The sequence below is a fragment of the Bufo bufo genome, chromosome 6 (genome assembly GCF_905171765.1).
Source record: "Bufo bufo chromosome 6, aBufBuf1.1, whole genome shotgun sequence".
NCBI classification, from domain to species: Eukaryota; Metazoa; Chordata; class Amphibia; order Anura; family Bufonidae; genus Bufo; species Bufo bufo.
Window position 1 is genome coordinate 268330409 of NC_053394.1, and position 18654 is coordinate 268349062.

General features: G+C 47.7%; 1 protein-coding gene and 1 long non-coding RNA gene across 7 annotated transcripts in view; one reads left to right on the forward strand and one right to left on the reverse strand.

Annotated features, from left to right (window-relative positions):
• On the reverse strand, positions 1-2577 carry LOC121004239. Its single transcript, XR_005779680.1, has 2 exons — positions 2080-2577; positions 1-504 (listed from the first exon to the last, which is right to left on the reverse strand). It is a non-coding gene; the product is annotated as an uncharacterized LOC121004239 (long non-coding RNA).
• A 10733-nt stretch (positions 2578-13310) lies between these two features.
• The window catches only part of SEC31B (SEC31 homolog B, COPII coat complex component), a 145028-nt gene continuing 139684 nt past the window's right edge, over positions 13311-18654 (forward strand). For all 6 annotated transcript variants that reach the window (XR_005779409.1, XM_040434631.1, XM_040434633.1 and 3 more), the window contains exon 1: positions 13311-13439. The gene's annotated coding sequence lies outside the window, so the exon portion shown is untranslated. The remainder of the gene's footprint in view (positions 13440-18654) is intronic.

Below are 18654 nucleotides of genomic sequence, written 5' to 3' on the forward strand. Positions count from 1 at the left end.
AATCGATAAAGTCCGTAGCTTGTATTATGTTTGGACGCGCAACACATTTGCCACAGGGAATACATCCCCATTTCGGTCCCTTTGATCCAAAGAATTCACCAACTTTTTTTTGGGTGATTATATGATTTGACCAAATGGTTCCTAAGATTTCTTGATTTCTCAGCTACAATAGCTGGATAGGGGGGTCAGATATTTGGCCAAAATGGGGTCTGCCCTTAAAATAGGCCAGAATCTTTCCAACAGGGAGCGCATATTCTCCCACTGTGTGTGATAACTAGTAATATATCTCACCGTGTCTTTTAAGTCCTTCTTTTGTCTTGGATGGACCAGAGTAGCACGTGATATATTCTTGGCTCTATTGTATGCCCTCTTTATAGATCTCTTACTGTATCCTTTTTCAAGAAAGCGTTGTTTCATGATATCAGCCTGATGTTCGAAGTCTTCATCACTGGAGCAAATCCATCTAATTCTAATGAATTGGCCTGTTGGGATTCCTCTGATTGTCTGTGGAGGATGGGATGATGAGGCATGTAAATATTGCATTTACGGAGGTCTATTTACGATACACATTAGTTTGCAAAAGACAGAGATCATCACACTTAATAGTGACATCCAAAAAAATCAATCTTTTTCAGATTATATTTTTAAGTTAAATGGATGTTGTATCTGTCCTTGTTGAGATCCTCAAAAAACAGATGCAATACATCCAATGTGCCCTGCCATATCATAAAGATGTCGTCGATGAACCAGTCCCAAAAAATGACCTGGTCCATCGACGACAACCAATCTGACATAAATAGCTCCATCTCCCACAGCCCTAGGAAAAGATTAGCATACGAGGGTGCACACGCCACCCCCATAACTGTTCCCTGGAGCTGTAGGTAGAAGGAGCAGTGATGGCCAGTTCGCAGTGTTCGCCAGCGAACACATCCGGGCTGCCATCTTTACTCACAAGTCTGGCGATGCACAGGTAAGTCCTTACCTGTGCGAGAGCCGGTCTGAAACAGATGCAGTCACGGGAGCAGGCAGTTCCAAGAACAGCCAGATGAAGGCCCCCGGCGGCTGTTCTCGGAACTGCCTGCCCCCAGTGACCACATTTGTTTAAGACCAGCTCGCGCACAGGCACAGGTAAGGACTTACCTGTGCATCGCCGGATTTGTGAGTTAAGATGGCAGCCCGGATGTGTTCGCTGGCGAACACTGCGAACTGGCCATCACTGAGAAGGAGCTACTAAAAATGAATAAATTGTGTGACAAAACAAATCTTAATAGTTCAATGAGAAAATTTGACATTCCATGGTGTATGTCACTCATTGACAAAAAGTACGAGACCGCCTCAATTCCATCCTCGAGTCTGATGCTGGTGTATAGCTACTCAACATCGCATGTCACCAGCATCATATCAGGATCCAAATGAATACCATCAATCTTTTGAAGAAAATCGGCTGTATCTCGAAGATACAAAGGCAAACACTCCACCAGGCGTTTAAGATGGTAGTCTAAAAATTTGCAAACGCTCTCAAAAAGGCCCCCACAACCCAAGATTATTGACCTACTTGGAGGTGTTGTGGCATGCGCATGCGTAATGGGACCTCCTTCACTTGCGGGGCGCCATTCTCGATATAGGTGCGGGTCCCAGCAGTGGGACCCGCACCTATAAGACAATGGGGGCATATCCTAGCGATCTGCCCCCATTGTCCATGATAAGACAACCCCTTTAAGGCTGTATCCAATAGATGAGATAACAAAATTACTGTAAGATGAAAGAGGATTTAAGGTAAGTTTTTTTTTGTAGCAGGTAGTATTTCTCAGTTGGCGATAAGCCTCAATCTCATACATTTTACGTGGCCAAATGACCACATTGCCACCTTTATCTGCCGACCTAAATTCTACGTCCTCTAAGGACTGTAGTCTATTTAGACTTTTGCGTTGACTAGATGTAAGATTATCATGTATTCGATTCATTGGCATCTTCGTGAATTACTTAGTTACAGACTTCACAAAGAGATCCACTGCCGGACATATAGATAAAGGGGAACATTTTTCCGATCTTCTAATCACTGTAGGTACAGTATCTTACCTGAGTCACCTGTATATTGCTCCTGTAGTAGCCCTTCTAAGATCATCAAAGTCTCTTTTTCGGTTGGTGTATTAAAATCTCCCTCCTCAGTTAGGTGATAGTCTTTTACTGCTACAAAGACATTAAATGGGGTATAAGATGAAAAGGTAAGGCCCTTCTGTAAAACCAAAATGTCTGTATCAGAAAGGTGATGTTCAGATAAATTGATTACCTTTAGATTGGTATTTTCTTGGTATCCATCACTTCTCCCATCCTGCCTCTTCTTATTAGGTTGTCCTCTATGCTCCCATCTCCTTTTGTTTTTTTCTCTCCATCGAGTGATCATCCCTTGAATGTTCTGACCACTAGTTTGGCTATTAGTATCACTTGCCATTGACAGTGAGGAGATGGACAATGTCCGACTAAGTATAGCCAGTGGATCTCTGCGTCTCCATCGGTATACCTTTTTTTCGATTGAACATCATTCAAATCTCTATTGAACCATTATCATCGTTCTGGGGAAAGAACAAAAATTACAGCGCTAGGAGGCAGAAAATAATGAAGAACTCTGTGTTCAGTATGAATGCTGTTCCCATATCACCCAAATTTAGGAAGGTCAAAGAGGGACACTTATGGCTCATTGGGTGAAAGATCCAGTTGCTGGCTGAGGCTGGTGATGGCAGCATTCACAGCAGGGGCGGAAATAGGACTTAAAGTTGCCCTGAATTTTTTTTTAAAGTGGCCCCAATGTTGTAGATGGGTCCAAATTGACAGAAGGTGGGGCACCACAAGTATATGGGGCCAGTACAAGTTGGCAGGGTCAATAATACCATAGTGTAGTACAGAATACCATCCCAGAGAACTACATACCACAGTGAAGCACAAAATACCTCCATAAGCTGTCCCTCTGTGGTGGCCATCAATAGCTGTCACGTTCTGTCTCTAATATGGAGTAGGGGGGTTGGAAGGTGAGATGTAGGCCACAACATGAAAACAGCCCTACCTTCACCATGCTGCCTGGACTTCCTGTGATAGTGTCCCTAGTAGTATGTATCCGGCCAGCTGCAGTGAGGAGGGCTCGGGTGACCCTATGGACATCGGCTCACCAGGAACATTCCCTGTAGGGTCTATGGCCAGTCCACTCCTGATTCACAGCCGTTTCCTGGTATGCAAGAACAGTATCAGGAAGGTGGGTGCAGTGGGAATCGGGCACCACCAGAACTGCAGCCACAGGTGGTACAAGTTTTTATTTTTATCTTTTATTTTTTACACTAGCGTTTTTAGATCCGGCAGGATGTTCTGGCAAGGAACAGCCTGCCGGATCTCTCTGCATTCTGGCATTGCCGGAAACCACTGCACCACTGACTTCCCAATTTGCTATAATGGGGACTGGCGGAGATCTGGCTGCAACCCGGCAAAAATGGGGCAGATTAAAAACGTTGTGCGCAGCGTTTTTCATCCATCTGGTTCTCAGCATATTTGCTGGGTCGCGGACGGATCTCTGCTGGTTCCCATTCTAGTGAATGGGACTGGCAGTTGTCCAGATATCTCCGGCAGGCTGCTCCCTGCCAGAACAGCCGGCCGGAGATGTCTAACACTAGTGTGAAACTAGCGTAAGGTGGGTACGGTTCTGTTACTTTTTGCAGCCCCTGGTACAGCTTTTTGCTTGCATTGGAATACTCCTTTAAATATTAGCACAAAAATCATCTGATTAGAGACATGTTCAAAATTTGGGTTCAAATTGTACCAAATAATATAAAAATTATTAGCCTGAGGTCGAATATACAGGTAGGAACCAGACAGATAGGTTCTGGAACCAGTGTCAAACTAGGGTGCCTAGCGGAGACTAGGGGACCACCGGGGGATTTTCCTGTACCCCTGTGGGCCAGTCCGAGCCGGCCTAAGATCAGTGACTGCAGACTTTGTGTATAGGAGGTCCTGTCTCCATATAAACTTGGTCTGCTGTTCTTTACCTATCTCATACTTTGCAGTGCAGCACTGCCTGTTCAATTTTGCTGATGTGTAAGTGGAGGGTCAGTACTTAAAGAGATGATTAGTTTACAATAAGGACAGAAGATTATAGACTACAGGGACCCAAATCCTCAGAGAGAAGAGGACTATCAGGAAGCTAGTGCATGTAGATGGAGGGAAGGGACATTAATAAGGGGGAAGGGCCTGGGGAGGTGCAGCCATTGATTAGTAAACTCTTGACTCCTCCTTGCTTTGGGTGTTTCCAAATGTTATGCCTAGTTACGCCCTTGGGTACTGTAAGGCCCCACACAGGGAGGCACCGGCAATTAGGCGAGGTGAGGCGATCGCCTCAGGCGACGCGGCCCTGGTGACGGTTGGGGGGCGGCAGGGCAGCAGGAATGGAGACGAGCGCTTCCATTGCAGATCCATTTGCCTCTATCTGTTTGCGAGCAGATTAATAACATCTACAGTGTAGTGGTCAATGAGCCCCTGAAACATCTAAAATTTCTCAACGTGGATCAGCAGAGAAACACCTATGACTGTGGGGTGTTCGCCATAGCATTTGCCTTTGAGTTTCTGGAAGATGACGGTGAACCCACGGCGATCTTCCAGCACAACATGATGAGAGACCATCTAATATCCTGCCTGCAGAATGGCAGGATCACAGGCTTTCCCAAAAAGGTCAATTAGCGACTCCACGTCTTTCATGACATGTTGAGTCTATGATGGGCCAAGAGGTCGCCCTGACCAGAAGCCTGATATTACCGAAACAGACCTGGATCCTCTATGTCACTAAAGCTGCAGTCTCTACCCAACCCCAAATTACAACCGCTGACCCGTGGTACAGGTCTAGAACCCACAGACTTGTTGGCATCAGTAAGTAACAGGTGACGTTTCTAAGTTTGATCATCTTCATGTACTGATTGTAATAATGTCTTCTCATGTGATAATATATGTATATGTAATAAGTATTCGACAACCACCAAAGGTTTGGGATAGTCACACCCCACAAACATTGGACTCTTAACCTATGGGTCCCATAACTTTGCTGTGTCTATAGTTATACCTATTAGTGAGGGGGGGATCCTAATTTATTATTTTAACTGGGTTCTAGAGACCTGATTATCAGGCAGTTGTGTTCCGGGAACATCTGTCAGACTATCAGATGATAGGGACCACATCCACGAGAAGACCTTGTATCTTCATTGGGTATATTGATGATTTGTGACTTTTCTGCTTCTTGATATTTAAGGTGTTTTCTGTATAACTTGGACGCAGTGGTATCCACTGGTCACCACCTGCCTGGGGTTAAGATGGCAATCACAGCAGATCGGATCACCAGAGGTCTGAGACAAAATGAGGCGCAGAATAAACCATCTCCTGATCTCCACCAGTGACCCCTGCTAAAAGGTATTGGTCTTAAGATCCCTAAATAAGGTAAGAGACATAAAATGTAATGTGATTTATGACTGGAGCTCATAATAATAACAGACATGATGCTAAGTTCTGGAGGCACCAGAGTGATGACACAGAATAATTTAGGGTTTAGATTATCCACGAAGATGAGCAGAGCAGTGGCCATTAGTGGAAAATCATCCAAATCGCCTGATACATGGCATATAAGTATGATACAATTCTAACTGCCTGCAGTTACCACTAGGGGGAGCTCCCATTGACCTTGATATGTAGATCACCTTGAGCAATGGCTTCCAGAATTTTAACAATGGAAGTGCGTAAGAAAGCAGGGGTTTCGGTGATTTGTATGAGGAGAAATGAGCTCCAAACCCTGTAAAGATATATGAAAATAAACCATCCCACAATTATAAGATGTATTCTGTTTATGTTGGATACAGCAGTGGACCCCAGAACAAGAATAACAGCTATAACAGTCAATGACAATGATAAGCATTTGTATCACTGTTATAAACATGGGCCTAAGTTTAATACAGTTAAAGGGCTTATAATGACCCACAGTGACCGGGAGAAAATTGTATGTCACTTACATGTAATTTTCCACTGCTCCATGTTCAGTCATGATTAGTTTTATTATTTGTATCTGCAGATCACTGTACCAGAGCGGGGGTCTCACTGTGATCTGACAATGAATATGGGATACAGCTGGAGGTGATGACTCTACCACAAGTCAACAACATGGTGGCCACCATGACAGGATCAGGTGACCTGCGCTTACGCAAGAGGCAGATTCCGTAATCGGTCTCTGCACTCACCCACCGGACTTTCTGCAGTCAGACGTATTCACCAAAGAAGTGAGCTTCCTGCTGCATGAAAGGCAGATTCCAGGCTTGGTCTCTGCATTCGTCACTGGACTTGTCATTCACCGGACTTTCCGCAGTCAGATGTATTCACCGAAGAAGTGAGTTTCCTGCTGCATCAAAAGGCAGATTCCAGTCTTGGTCTCTGCAGAAGTCAACGCACTTGACATTCACAGTTGATTCAAGGAAAATCTACCGTCCTTGTCACGTGCCATTGTTTTCCTCCACTGCCTAGGGCAGTGGTCGGCAAGCCGCGGCTCGCGAGCCACATGCGGCTCTTTACACACTTTAATGCGGCTCTTCTGCAGGGCTCCAGAAGCCATTTGCGACTGGACCCGCCGCCGCAGCTCTGCTCAATACAGCGGCGGGCACAGGAGATGATCGTTCTCAGCAGCGCAGGAGGAGTCTCCCCCCCCCTGTGCTGCTGCCCCCGCCGCTGCCAATAAGAAGAGACGGGAGGAGGAGGGGAGGGGCTGTGGCCACTGCGCCACCAATGAAGAAAACTGACCTGTTAATACAAATACAGGAGGCGGGTGCCGGAATCAAATAGCCGACACCCGACCTCTATGACAGGGAGCTGCGATCCGCTGCAGTTGAGTTAACCCTTCAGGTGCGGTACCTGAGGGGTTAACTGCCGCTGATCGCAGCCCCCTGTCACAGAGGTCGGGTGCCGGCTATTTGATTCCGGCACCCGCCTCCTGTATTTATATAAGAAACGTTGGTGGCACAGTGCGCCCCCCCCCCCCAGTATAAAAAACGTTGGTGGCCCAGTGCGCCCCCCCCCCCCCCCAGTATAATAAACGTTGGTGGCACAGTGGGAAGTGCCAATGAGGGTTAAAAATAATAAAAGAAAATTAACTCTCCTCCTCCAGTTGATCAGGTAGCTGCCGGTCTCCTGTTCTTACTTCTTTCTAGTTTCTTCAGGACCTGTGGTGACGTCACTGAGCTCATCACATGGCCCATTACCATGGTGATGGATCATGTGATGAGAGCAGTGATGTCACCACAGGTCCTGCGTCCTGAAGAAACTAGAAAGAAGTAAGAACAGGAGACGATCAATTGGAGGAGGTGAGTTAATTATTTTTTTATTTTTTAACCCTCATTGGCACTGCCCACTGCGCCACCAATGTTTATTATATTGAGGGGGGGCGCACTGCGCCACCAATGTTTATTATATTGAGGGGGGCGCACTGCGCCACCAATGTTTATTATATTGAGGGGGGGCGCACTGCGTCACCAATGTTTATTATATTGGGGTGATGGGGGGGCGCACTGCGCCACCAATGTTTATTATACTGGGGTGTTGGGGGGGCGCACTGCGCCACCAATGTTTATTATACTGGGGTGATGGGGGGGCGCACTGCGCCACCAATGTTTATTATATTGAGGGGGGGCGCACTGCGCCACCAATGTTTATTATATTGGGGTGATGGGAGGGGGGCGCACTGCGCCACCAATGTTTATTATATTGAGGGGGGGCGCACTGCACCACCAATGTTTATTATATTGAGGGGGGGCGCACTGCACCACCAATGTTTATTATATTGGGGTGATTGGGGGGGGCGCACTGCGCCACCAATGTTTATTATATTGACCTTCTACTATGCTTTCAGTATTCAGAATGCTATTATTTTCCCTTATAACCATGTTATAAGGGAAAATAATACAGTGAATAGACTTTCATCCTAGCAACCATGCGTGAAAATCGTACTTGCTTGCGATTTTCACACAGCCCCATTAACTTCTATGAGGCCTGCGTTGCGCGAAAAACGCACAACAGAGCATGCTGCGATTTTCACGCAACGCACAAGTGATGTGTGAAAATCACCGCTCATGTGCACAGCCCCATAGAAATGAATGGGTCCGGATTTAGTGCGGGTGCATTCCAGTATTTTGAATGCCGGATCCAGCACTAATACATTCCTATGGGGAAAAATGCCGGATCCGGCATTCAGACAAATCTTCATTTTTTTTCGCCGGAGATAAAACCGTAGCATGCTACGGTTTTATCTTTTGCCTGATCAGTCAAAATGACTGAACTGAAGACATCCTGATGCATCCTGAACGGATTACTCTCCATTCAGAATGCATGGGGATAAAACTGATCAGTTATTTTCCGGTATAGAGCCCCTGTGACGGAACTCAGTGCCGGAAATGAAAAACGCTAATGTGAAAGTACTTTAAAATATTAAGTTTAAATCCCCCCTTTCCCAATTTTACATATAAAATATATAAACAATAAATAAATAAACATATTACATAGCCTTTTTAGTCACCTTGTCACCCCAAAAAATAGCATAGGACTGTTCTATTATGGGCCGAATGTTTCATAAAATGCGAAATGCACGCAGCTTTTTTTGGTGTTTTTTTTTTTTTGCGCGGTATTGAGTATCACAATACTTTTTTATGGTGACGAAAGCGAATCAAAATTTTGGTTTCAAAACAACCCTACGCCGATCTGATCAGCGTACCGTTGTCACGATACCAAAATTTTGATTCAGTTTCGATTTGGCGACTAAAAATTTGATTTGGCTCCTAAATTTTTCAGTTCAGGAGCCAATGGCTACTAGGATTTTTTTTTAGTCTGGAGCACTGTTCTGTGTGCCGGGCGCCCGCTCCCCTCCCTCCTCTCGGGGGCGGCAGCCTGCGGCTGTCCTGCCTACATGTGTGCCGTGCGGCGCTCAGGCCAAAGGAGGCGTCACTGACTGTCAGTGGGGCCGCGGCGGAGGGAGGCGAGGAGGCGGAGCTGCTCTGTCTGCTATGGCCTGTAAAAGCTGCCCCTCCAGGCTGGCAGCAGAAGAACACAGTCACAGAGTAACACTGAGGCACGACTTGTTGGAACTTGGCCGACCCTGCTGGACTCTAGTCTGGACTCTGGAGAAGACACCTTAAGGCAGAGCCAGCTGAGATTGGAGCCAGGACCAGACCGACCCCACTCCAGCCAGACCCCAGTGATATATCAGGTACCGACTCCAACATTGTCCCTCATCATGTCACCCCCCCGATGGTGCAGACTCCAACATTGTCCCCCATTAGGGAGCATAATGGATGGGGGCTGACGGCTGTCATGGGGGGCATGATGGCTGACATGGGAGTAATGATGGATGGGTGCTGACGGCTGACATGGGCATGATGGATGGGGTGCTGACGGCTGACATGGGCATGATGGATGGGGTGCTGACATGGGGGGCTGACGGCTGACATAAGGTCATGATGGCTGACATGGGGGGCATGATGGATGGGGGCTGACGGCTGACATGGGCATGATGGATGGAGTGCTGACATGGGGGGCTGATGGCTGACGGCTGACATGGGGTGCTGACGGCTGACATAGGGGCATGACGGCTGACATGGGGGGCATGATGGATGGGGGCTGACAGCTGAAATGGGCATGATGGATGGGGTGCTGACGGCTGACATGGGGGGCATGATGGCTGACATGGGGGGCTGATGGCTGACATGGGGGGTAATGATGGATGGGGGCTGACATGGGCATGATGGGGTGCTGACGGCTGACATGGGCATGATGGATGGGGTGCTGACGGCTGACATGGGCATGATGGATGGGGGGCTGACGGCTGACATAAGGTCATGATGGCTGACATGGGGGGCATAATGGATGGGGGCTGACGGCTGACATGGACATGATGCATGGAGTGCTGACATGGGGGGCTGATGGCTGACGGCTGACATGGGGTGCTGACGGCTGACATAGGGGCATGACGGCTGACATGGGGGGCATGATGGATGGGGGCTGACAGCTGACATGGGCATGATGGATGGGGTGCTGACGGCTGACATGAGGGGCATGATGGCTGACATGGGGGGCTGATGGCTGACATGGGGGGTAATGATGGATGGGGGCTGACATGGGCATGATGGGGTGCTGACGGCTGACATGATAGATGGGGTGCTGACATGGACGGCTGACGGCTGACATAAGGTCATAATGGCTGACATGGGGGGCATGATGGATGGGGGCTGACGGACCACACAGAGGAGAAGCCAGCTGCTGCAGACAGAACCAGGACCAGGTGAGCTGCGGGCGGGGCGGGGGGAGGGGGGGGGTCACCGAGATGTAGCTTCGCTTGTGTTGCCAAAAAATCCTTGCACAGGCTCTGGTCACGTCCACGTGACAGGGCCGGTGCAAAGAGTCCCACAGTACCCGACCTATGTGGATACTTGCATGCACAATATTCTCAATAAAAACTTATTGAAACTAAAAACAGTGTACCATCCTATGTATTTTCGGTTTTAAAAATGTGGCTCTCAAAATAAATTTCAATCGTGGTTTTGGCGAGATTTGGCTCAGTTGAAAAAAAAGGTTGCCCACCACTGGCCTAGGGTAATGGCAGTCCTTCAGCCATTGTTAGAGGTTTCCTCCACTGGGAGTTTTTCCTCTTCTGAGTGCTGAAGGACCGACTCTTCATGAGTCAAAGGCCCATCATCAACAGGGCCACATTTAGGACCAGTGCCCTGACTTCTAATGAGAACATCTACTGTACACTTGATACCTTGCAGTTCAAAAATAAGTCAGTGTATATGAAGTAGTGGTAAGTCTGAGCCTCTTTATGAATCTTCATAGTCAACCGGATGGGGGTGCAGGGTGTCTTAGTTTTACAACTCAGCTTTTTTTTTTTTATCCCCTGCCTACAGGATAGATGTAAGTATCTGATCGGTGGAGACATCTGGGTCCCCCATCATCATGAGAATGGGGATCCTGTGTCCCCAAAGAAATCAAATTGTTAGCCATGTTCCCTTCTGCTTCATTCAATGTCTATGGGACTTCTGGAATTAGCTGAGCATTGTACTCCGCTATCTCCAGAGAGTGAACAGAGTAGCTATGTGCACGCTGAACCTGCTACTTTATTGATCAGGAGACACAGGCTTCAGTTCTTGTGATCAGTGGTGATCCCAGATATTCTGTGGATATGGAAAAGTTTTGTATTGACAGAAACTATCTCTGGACCACATACACATTGAAGTCAACAGGTCCGCAAAAAATGTGGATGTAACATGGACCACATCCATATTTTTTGCAGATCTCCGATTTGCAGACCGCAAAATGGATATGGTTGTATGAATGGGGCCTTGTACAGATTCTACTGAAAAAAATAAATAAATTAAGCGTTACAGTTAGCGGTGTACCTCCAATGGAGGCAGATCACGCCGCTGCCATGATCCCCCTGGAGGAAGAGGGCCCGGTTTTGGACAAAAGGCTCCGCCTCCTCATTACACTTAATTGTCGCTCCTGTCTTGAGTCCCTGTCCGGGGCTCAGGCTCTGTTTTCCAGCTCCCTGATTCCTCTGTACTCTCCTCGGGGCCCCCCTTTACTCAGCACATCATCAGTGGCTAGCACTGCACCCGCTGAAGTCCCGACTAGCGCTCTGTGTTGTCTCGCTGCTTGGCGCTGGGCTGGCCAATCAGCATTAGCGGTGCTTGCAGAGCCTGCTGGTGAAACTTTAGTGTCCTGAGCCACGGAAGTCGGGATTGCATTCCTCTGCAAGCAACTTGCATGTTACAGTGTAGAGGATGATGAGAGTGACTTCTGCGGAAACGCTGACTTTAGATGAGAAGTGACTGTGCTGTCAGTAATATGTGTTTTGGGGGTGAAGTGAACCCCTCATTTCCAGTCCTGAACTCCCAGTTCTGATGCAGAGTTCTATTCTCTCAGGTCAGCTCTGCAGACGAACATGCCCTGCTCTGTGCACTCGGATGTAGAGACACATTGTTTGTCGTGCTTTAAACTGCAGCTTAGCTCCGTAAGGGCATTACTGACTGGAACAGTTTAGTAAGGTCTGATTCACACCACCGTACTCAGTCCGGGTAACAGCTTGTGTGTCAACTATATATCTCCAAGACCGACCCCAGCTCCCCTGGTCCCAACTGAATGCACCATCGTGATTTCAGCCAGTTCCTATCTGATTGTGGGTCTATTGTACTGCACTCACATCGTCATGTATACAATAGTCCCGCAATCAGATAGGAAACGACTATCATAGATCACTATGATAGTTTGCATTAGGGGAGCACGGTTGGTCCAGGACATGCGGTCAACACACGGGCCGTGTTTCCCGGACCAATCAGGCCCCCATCTTTGTGCCTTGGAAGGGTCCCAGCGGTCAGGCCCTCATCAATCAGACATTTTTCAACCATTCTGTGAATAGATGATAAATGTGCACCACAAGGCTCAGCTGAATATATATTTATTAGGGTACTTTCACACTAGCGTTGAAGTTTTCCAGTATTGAGTTCCGTCACAGGGGCTCAATACTGGTTCAGTTTTATCCTAATGCATTCTGAATGGAAGGCAATCCGTTCAGTATGCATCAGGATGTCTTCTGTTCTGTCCCTCTTATGATATATGGCCGGAGAAAATACTGCAGCATGCTGCGATATTTTCTCTGGCCAAAATTCCCGGAACACTTGCCGGATTGCCGGATCCGGCATTAATTTACATTGAAATGTATTAATGCCGGATCCGGTACCAAGTGTTTGGGAAATTGCCGTATTGACGGATCCGGTTTTCCGGTCTGCGTATGCGCAGACCTTTAAAAATGTGGAAAAAAATAAATACTGGTTCCGTTTTAACGGATGATACCGGAGAGACGGATCTGGTATTTTAATGCATTTGTCAGATTTCCGGATCCGGCAGGCAGTTCCGGCGACAGAACTGCCTACCGGATTCTTCGAACCCTAGTGTGAAAGTACCCTTAGCCTCATACAGCAATAAACCATACCTAAAGTTCAGACTGACACCTGCTGGAGTAATATATATTGCATTAGTGTAATTCTATTGACCAGCTGCAAAAAAGCAGAGTAGGACAGAGAAATTATGTACAAGACAAAATTGCCCACATGTTTTTTAGAAATGTCATTTCTCCAGTAACCGGCGGCATATCTGCTGCTTTAAATGACAGCTCGCTGAGCTGTGAGCTTGGCGCTGTTGTTCAGCCCGGGAACCAGCAGATGGCAGCAGTTCCACCACCTCCAGTCTTGGCCTTGACCGGCCAGCCCCAGCAGACACAGCAAACTGGGCAGCGGCTGGGTGCGCTGCGCTACAACGCGTTTTCTTCGGTGCGTCCCACTCCGGCCGCCGTAAAGACCCCGTCCAGGACAACTGGCTCACCTAGACCGGTAAGCCACGGCACCGGAGGGGAGGAGGGGGGAGGGGAAGTGTCAGCATGACGGGAGTTAACACCTAGCTACTTCAGAGTTGTGCTGACCACGAGTGACGTAGTTACCGGGCCTGTCACTGGGGTGTATGGGGAGACCCTGCAGGCTGGCGGGTGTGGGAGGGCATCACTGCTTCCTGACTAGGGCAGTAGTCTTGAGGGCTGGCACGCTGGGTGTTGTTGCTAGGGAAGGCACATTGTTATTCCATACATGGGCAGAGTGTGTGCCATCAGGATGGCACTGGGGGTTATAAGAGGATACTGGATGATATAAGTGCCCATGTCATACCCATCAACCCCCAGTAACATTCTGTAACCTGGAATCCAGTAATCCGGAAAGTCTGGTAATCCGGCAGAGGACCTTCAACTGGAGACGGAACCGAAGCCCTGCGTACTGGCCTTTGTTCTGCTGGCATCGGATTAAAGGACTTTTACTGGCATTTCATATTAGACCACAAGTACAAAGGGGACGTGACTATAACGTGATTGGCATAATCTTACCCTAAGTCCGTCTGGAGCGGTGACATTGTAGCCATGGCGATGACAATTCCAGCAGTTAAAGGGCTGGTCTGAATTGTTTAAAGCAATTCGTCTTGTACGTGACCATATTTTTGGTCGGCGTCCGTAAAAGCGGACCCATTCATTTCTGTTGGGCCGCAAAAAACACAGACAGGACAGAGGTGTTAGGTTCCGCTGTCAGTGGTTGGTTTCCCACGATTGACCATTTACAATGGTAAAAATAATAATCTTATTTATACTTAACGTGTGTACTGAGAAAATCCCAGCCATACCCCTCACACGGGAGGGTGGCCCTTGTAGCCACGGACAGCATGCAAGCGAAGCCTAGCCAGTAATCGGGTTGTCCTAATTCATTATTTATTTTTTTTTTTAACGCAGGAAACTTTGAAAAGGGAATGTCTCACTGCAGCATATTGCCTTTATCATGTAGAGACAGTTAATACCAGGCACTTACTAATGTATTGTTATTATCCATATTGCTTCCTTTGCTGGCTGGATTAACTTTTCAATCAGATCGTACACTGCTTGTTTCCATGGTTACGACCACCCTGCAATCCAGCAGTGCTGCACACTGTAGGAAAAAGTGCTGGCCACTCCAGTGGCTGGGACCACGGGAGTGCTTTTTCCTATAGTGTGCAAGCACGGCCACCACTGATGGATTGCAGGGTGGTCGTAACCATGGAAACGAACAGTGTATAATGGGATGGAAAAATGAATCCAGCCGGAAAAGGAGGCAATATGGACAATCACATTACATTAATAAGTATGAGTGATATTTTCTGAAGTTCACACTCGGTTTGTGGATCTAGCAGGCTGCTCCGGCACAGAGCATCTTGCTGATCCCCATTGACTGCAGTGTAGTCTGGCTGTAATCCGTCCAATTTCCGACAAAAATGCTGGGGTAGGCATAAACTGCTGCGGAAATCGTCCGGATCACCGCTGGACCCCATTGCAGTCAGTGGGGATCTGGCGGTGAAGTAAAGGATCCGTCAGGCTTCTCTGTGCCAAAACAGCTCACCGGATCCACAAACGGAATGTTTGATGTAGGGCTGAAACGATTACTCGAATTAATCGATTAACTCGACACAAAAAAATCATCGAATCGGTGATTCGTTTGTGCCATGTGACCACAGAGTGTGATTGAAGAGCTTTCTATTTACTCACGTTCCGTGGTCACCCTCCTGCCCGCACAACGCTGCTTTGGATCCTGACGCACACACATCGTTAGGACATTTTAGTTCACTGGCGCTGCGGCTGGGCACTGATGGCTAGGAGGGGAAGTGGGAGAACTGATGGCAGTGGGAGGGGTAGCAACTGATGACATGGGGGAGCTGGTGGCACTGGGTGGGGGAGAGCTGAAGGCACTGGGGGAGTGGAGCTGATGGCACTGGGGTGGGGGAGATCTGATGGCACTGGGGTGGGGGAGTGGAGCTGATGGCACTGGGGTGGGGGAGTGGAGCTGATGGCACTGGGGTGGGGGAGTGGAGCTGATGGCACTGGGGTGGGGGAGTGGAGCTGATGGCACTGGGGTGGGGGAGATCTGAAGGCTAGTTATTGGCTGCACCAGAGCATATGACCATGCCCATGTAGTGCCAGGTGTAACCACTACGAGGACCGGTGCCTGGATACAGTGGAGGCAGCGCAGAGGACCGTAGTGGCGAGGAGCAGGTAGATATGAATTTTCTGTTATAGGAGGCAGGCTGTGGGCATTAGATAAAAAGTAATTTATTCCCAGAAACCCCTTTAGGCCACAGTACTTGGCAGAGAGACCTTGTGCGGGCCACAGGGTGTTGCACGCAGTGGCACAGATATACTAATCCTCTCTAGACAGTGTAAACTAAAGGCGGATTTAGATGGGGCAATGATCAGGCAGACTATTGGTAACGAACTTGCCTCCAAACGCTCATTCCCGACAATATGCCCGTATAAATGTGCCACCGATCACCTGATGAATAAGCGAAACGCTCATTCATCGGGTGATCCTGGTGTTCATGCAGGCAACTAAATGATCCTTTCTGGGCAGCAGATCGTGCTGTCTAAACAGTCATCTGCTGGCCAATGCAGATGTATGAGGACGAGCGATCGCAATAGCGACCCCTCGTCCTCCTGCTGTGGAGGAGATTGCAGAGCTTCACCTCCACTGATCGAGCAGCCGACTGTTGGGAAGGAACACTTCTTTCCCGACAATCTGCTGCGCTTCACCCCGTGTAAATCCACCTTTTAGGGCTTATGCACACGATAGTATTTTCTTTCCGTGTCTGTTACGTTTTGTTTTTTTTGTAGCCCATACGCGGAACCATTCACTTCAGTGGGTCTAAAAAAAATATGGAAATGACTCCATGTGCATTACGTATCCGTATGTCCGCAAGTCCGTTCCGCAAAGAAAAAGAACATGTCCTAGTTTTGCAGACAAGGACAGGCATTGTTACAATGGATCCGCAAGAAAAACAGATGCAACATGGATGTCATCCGCTTTTGTGGACCGCAAAATACATACGGTTGTGTGCATGAGCCCTTAAGGTGGATTTACACGGCCCGAATATGGGGCAGGTTATCGGGAATGAATGTTCCTGCGAACTCTTGTTCCTGACAATCTGCCTGTGTGAATGTGTCGCCGAGGAACAAGAAAAACGTTCATCGGGTGATCCTGTCGCCCGTGCAGGCACCTAAATTATCGTTTCTGGGCAGCAGGTCGTGCTGTCTAAACAGGGATCTGCTGCCCAAAAACAATGCAGCCGTATGAGGACAAGCGATCGCAATAGTGATCCCTCATCCTCATACTGTGGAGGTGATCGCTGCGCGTAAATGAAGAGCTTCATCTATCCTATTTTATGGGGGGACACTTGACTTTTTTTTTTTTTTTTTTTCCCTTACAACGTTCTCCACATTGGAGATATTTTTTAAATATTTTAATAGTTCAGACTTTTTCGCCGGTTCTTGCAATACCTAACATGTTTGTTTATGGTTTATATACTATTATATGTAAAATTGGGAAAAGGGATGATTTTAACTTTTAAACCTTATTTAATAACTATTAGCCCCTCTTTTGATCCCTTGTCCTGCGTCAATGGGGAGGGAGGGACGCTCTCCTTCTCCACTGTGCCGGCTGGCGGGCGTACTGGTGGAATGTGGACGTGCGACTGCCCCTATGACGTTGCTAAAATACAGCGGTAATTAAGGCTACTTTCACACTAGCGTTGTTTTAATCCGGCGTTCAATTCCGACACCGGAACTGCCCGCCGGATCCGGAAAAACGTGTGAAAACGGATTACATTTGAATCCTGATCAGGATTTTGATCACAATGAAAAAATGCATTGGAAAAAACGGATCCGCCATTTATGGACTTTAACTTTTTTTTCACATTTTTCGGGTTTAACATGCAAAAGCCGGATCCGTTTTGACTGAACACACAGTGCCAGATCCGGCGTTAATGCAAGTCAATGGGAAAAAGGCCTGATCCGGCGTTCAGTCAAAGTGTTCAGGCTTTTTGGCCGGAGGTAAAAATACAACATGCTACGTTTTTCTGAAAAGCCTGATCAGTCAAAAAGACTGAACTGAAGACATCCTGATGCATCCTGAACGGATTGCTCTCAATTCAGAATGCATTAGGATAAAACTGATCAGTTCTTTTCCGGATTTGAGCTCCTAGGACGGAACTCAGCGCCGGAAAAGAAAAACGCTAGTTTGAAAGTAGCCTAAGAAATAGCTATATCGCCATATCGCAGTTTTTTAATACCACGGTATATCATGAATACCGGTATATTGCCCAACCCTAGCGTAGCAGGGTATCCATAGAAATAGATTGGGTAGCAGCATGACTCACAAGTTGGCTGCGACCGCAACCCCAAAATTGTAAAAAAGAAAATCCAGCACACAACATGACTTGTCTTTTCCTAGATGCCAGGTGATTTAAGGCTAGGTCTACACGACGACATGTGTCGCTCGACACATAGGGCACAACTACACTGCAACATGTGTGCCGTGACATTAATGTTGCGCGACAATTTTTATAATGGTAGTCTATGGTGTCGCACTGCGACATGCTGCGACGCGACAGTTACAGAAAAATCTATTTCGAATGGATTTTTTTGCAACTGTCGTGTCGCAGTTGCAGCATGTCGCAGTGCGACACCATAGACTACCATTATAAAAATTGTCGTGCGACAAAATGTTGCGCGGCTAATGTCGTCGTTTAGACCTAGCCTAAAGGGTATATTCGGTTTCTTATATTGATGACCTATCCTTATCAATACAGGTCATCAATATCAGATTGGCGGGGGTCCGACTCCTGGCTCCGCTGCCGATGTATGAAGAGAACGTGGCGCACCTGCAAGTGCTGCATTCTCTTCACCGTTTACCATTTCTGCTCCGCCGTCCCATTCACTTGAATTGGATGAAGCAGTTGTAGTTACATTCCTTCCCATTCAAGTAATTGCACCTGCTCGCCGCTGCAGTTGATGGTGAGCAGGTAAAGCATCTGCCGCAAGAGGATCCGGCACAAATGCCGGCTGCCGGACAGATCAAAAAACGCTGCATGCAATGGTTTTTGTCCATTTGTGCCAGATCACCGTCGGATCACTTTATAGTCAATAGGGATCTGTAGAATCCGGCATTGCTGGATCCGGCCGGAAACATTCACCGGAGATTTGAATGTGGG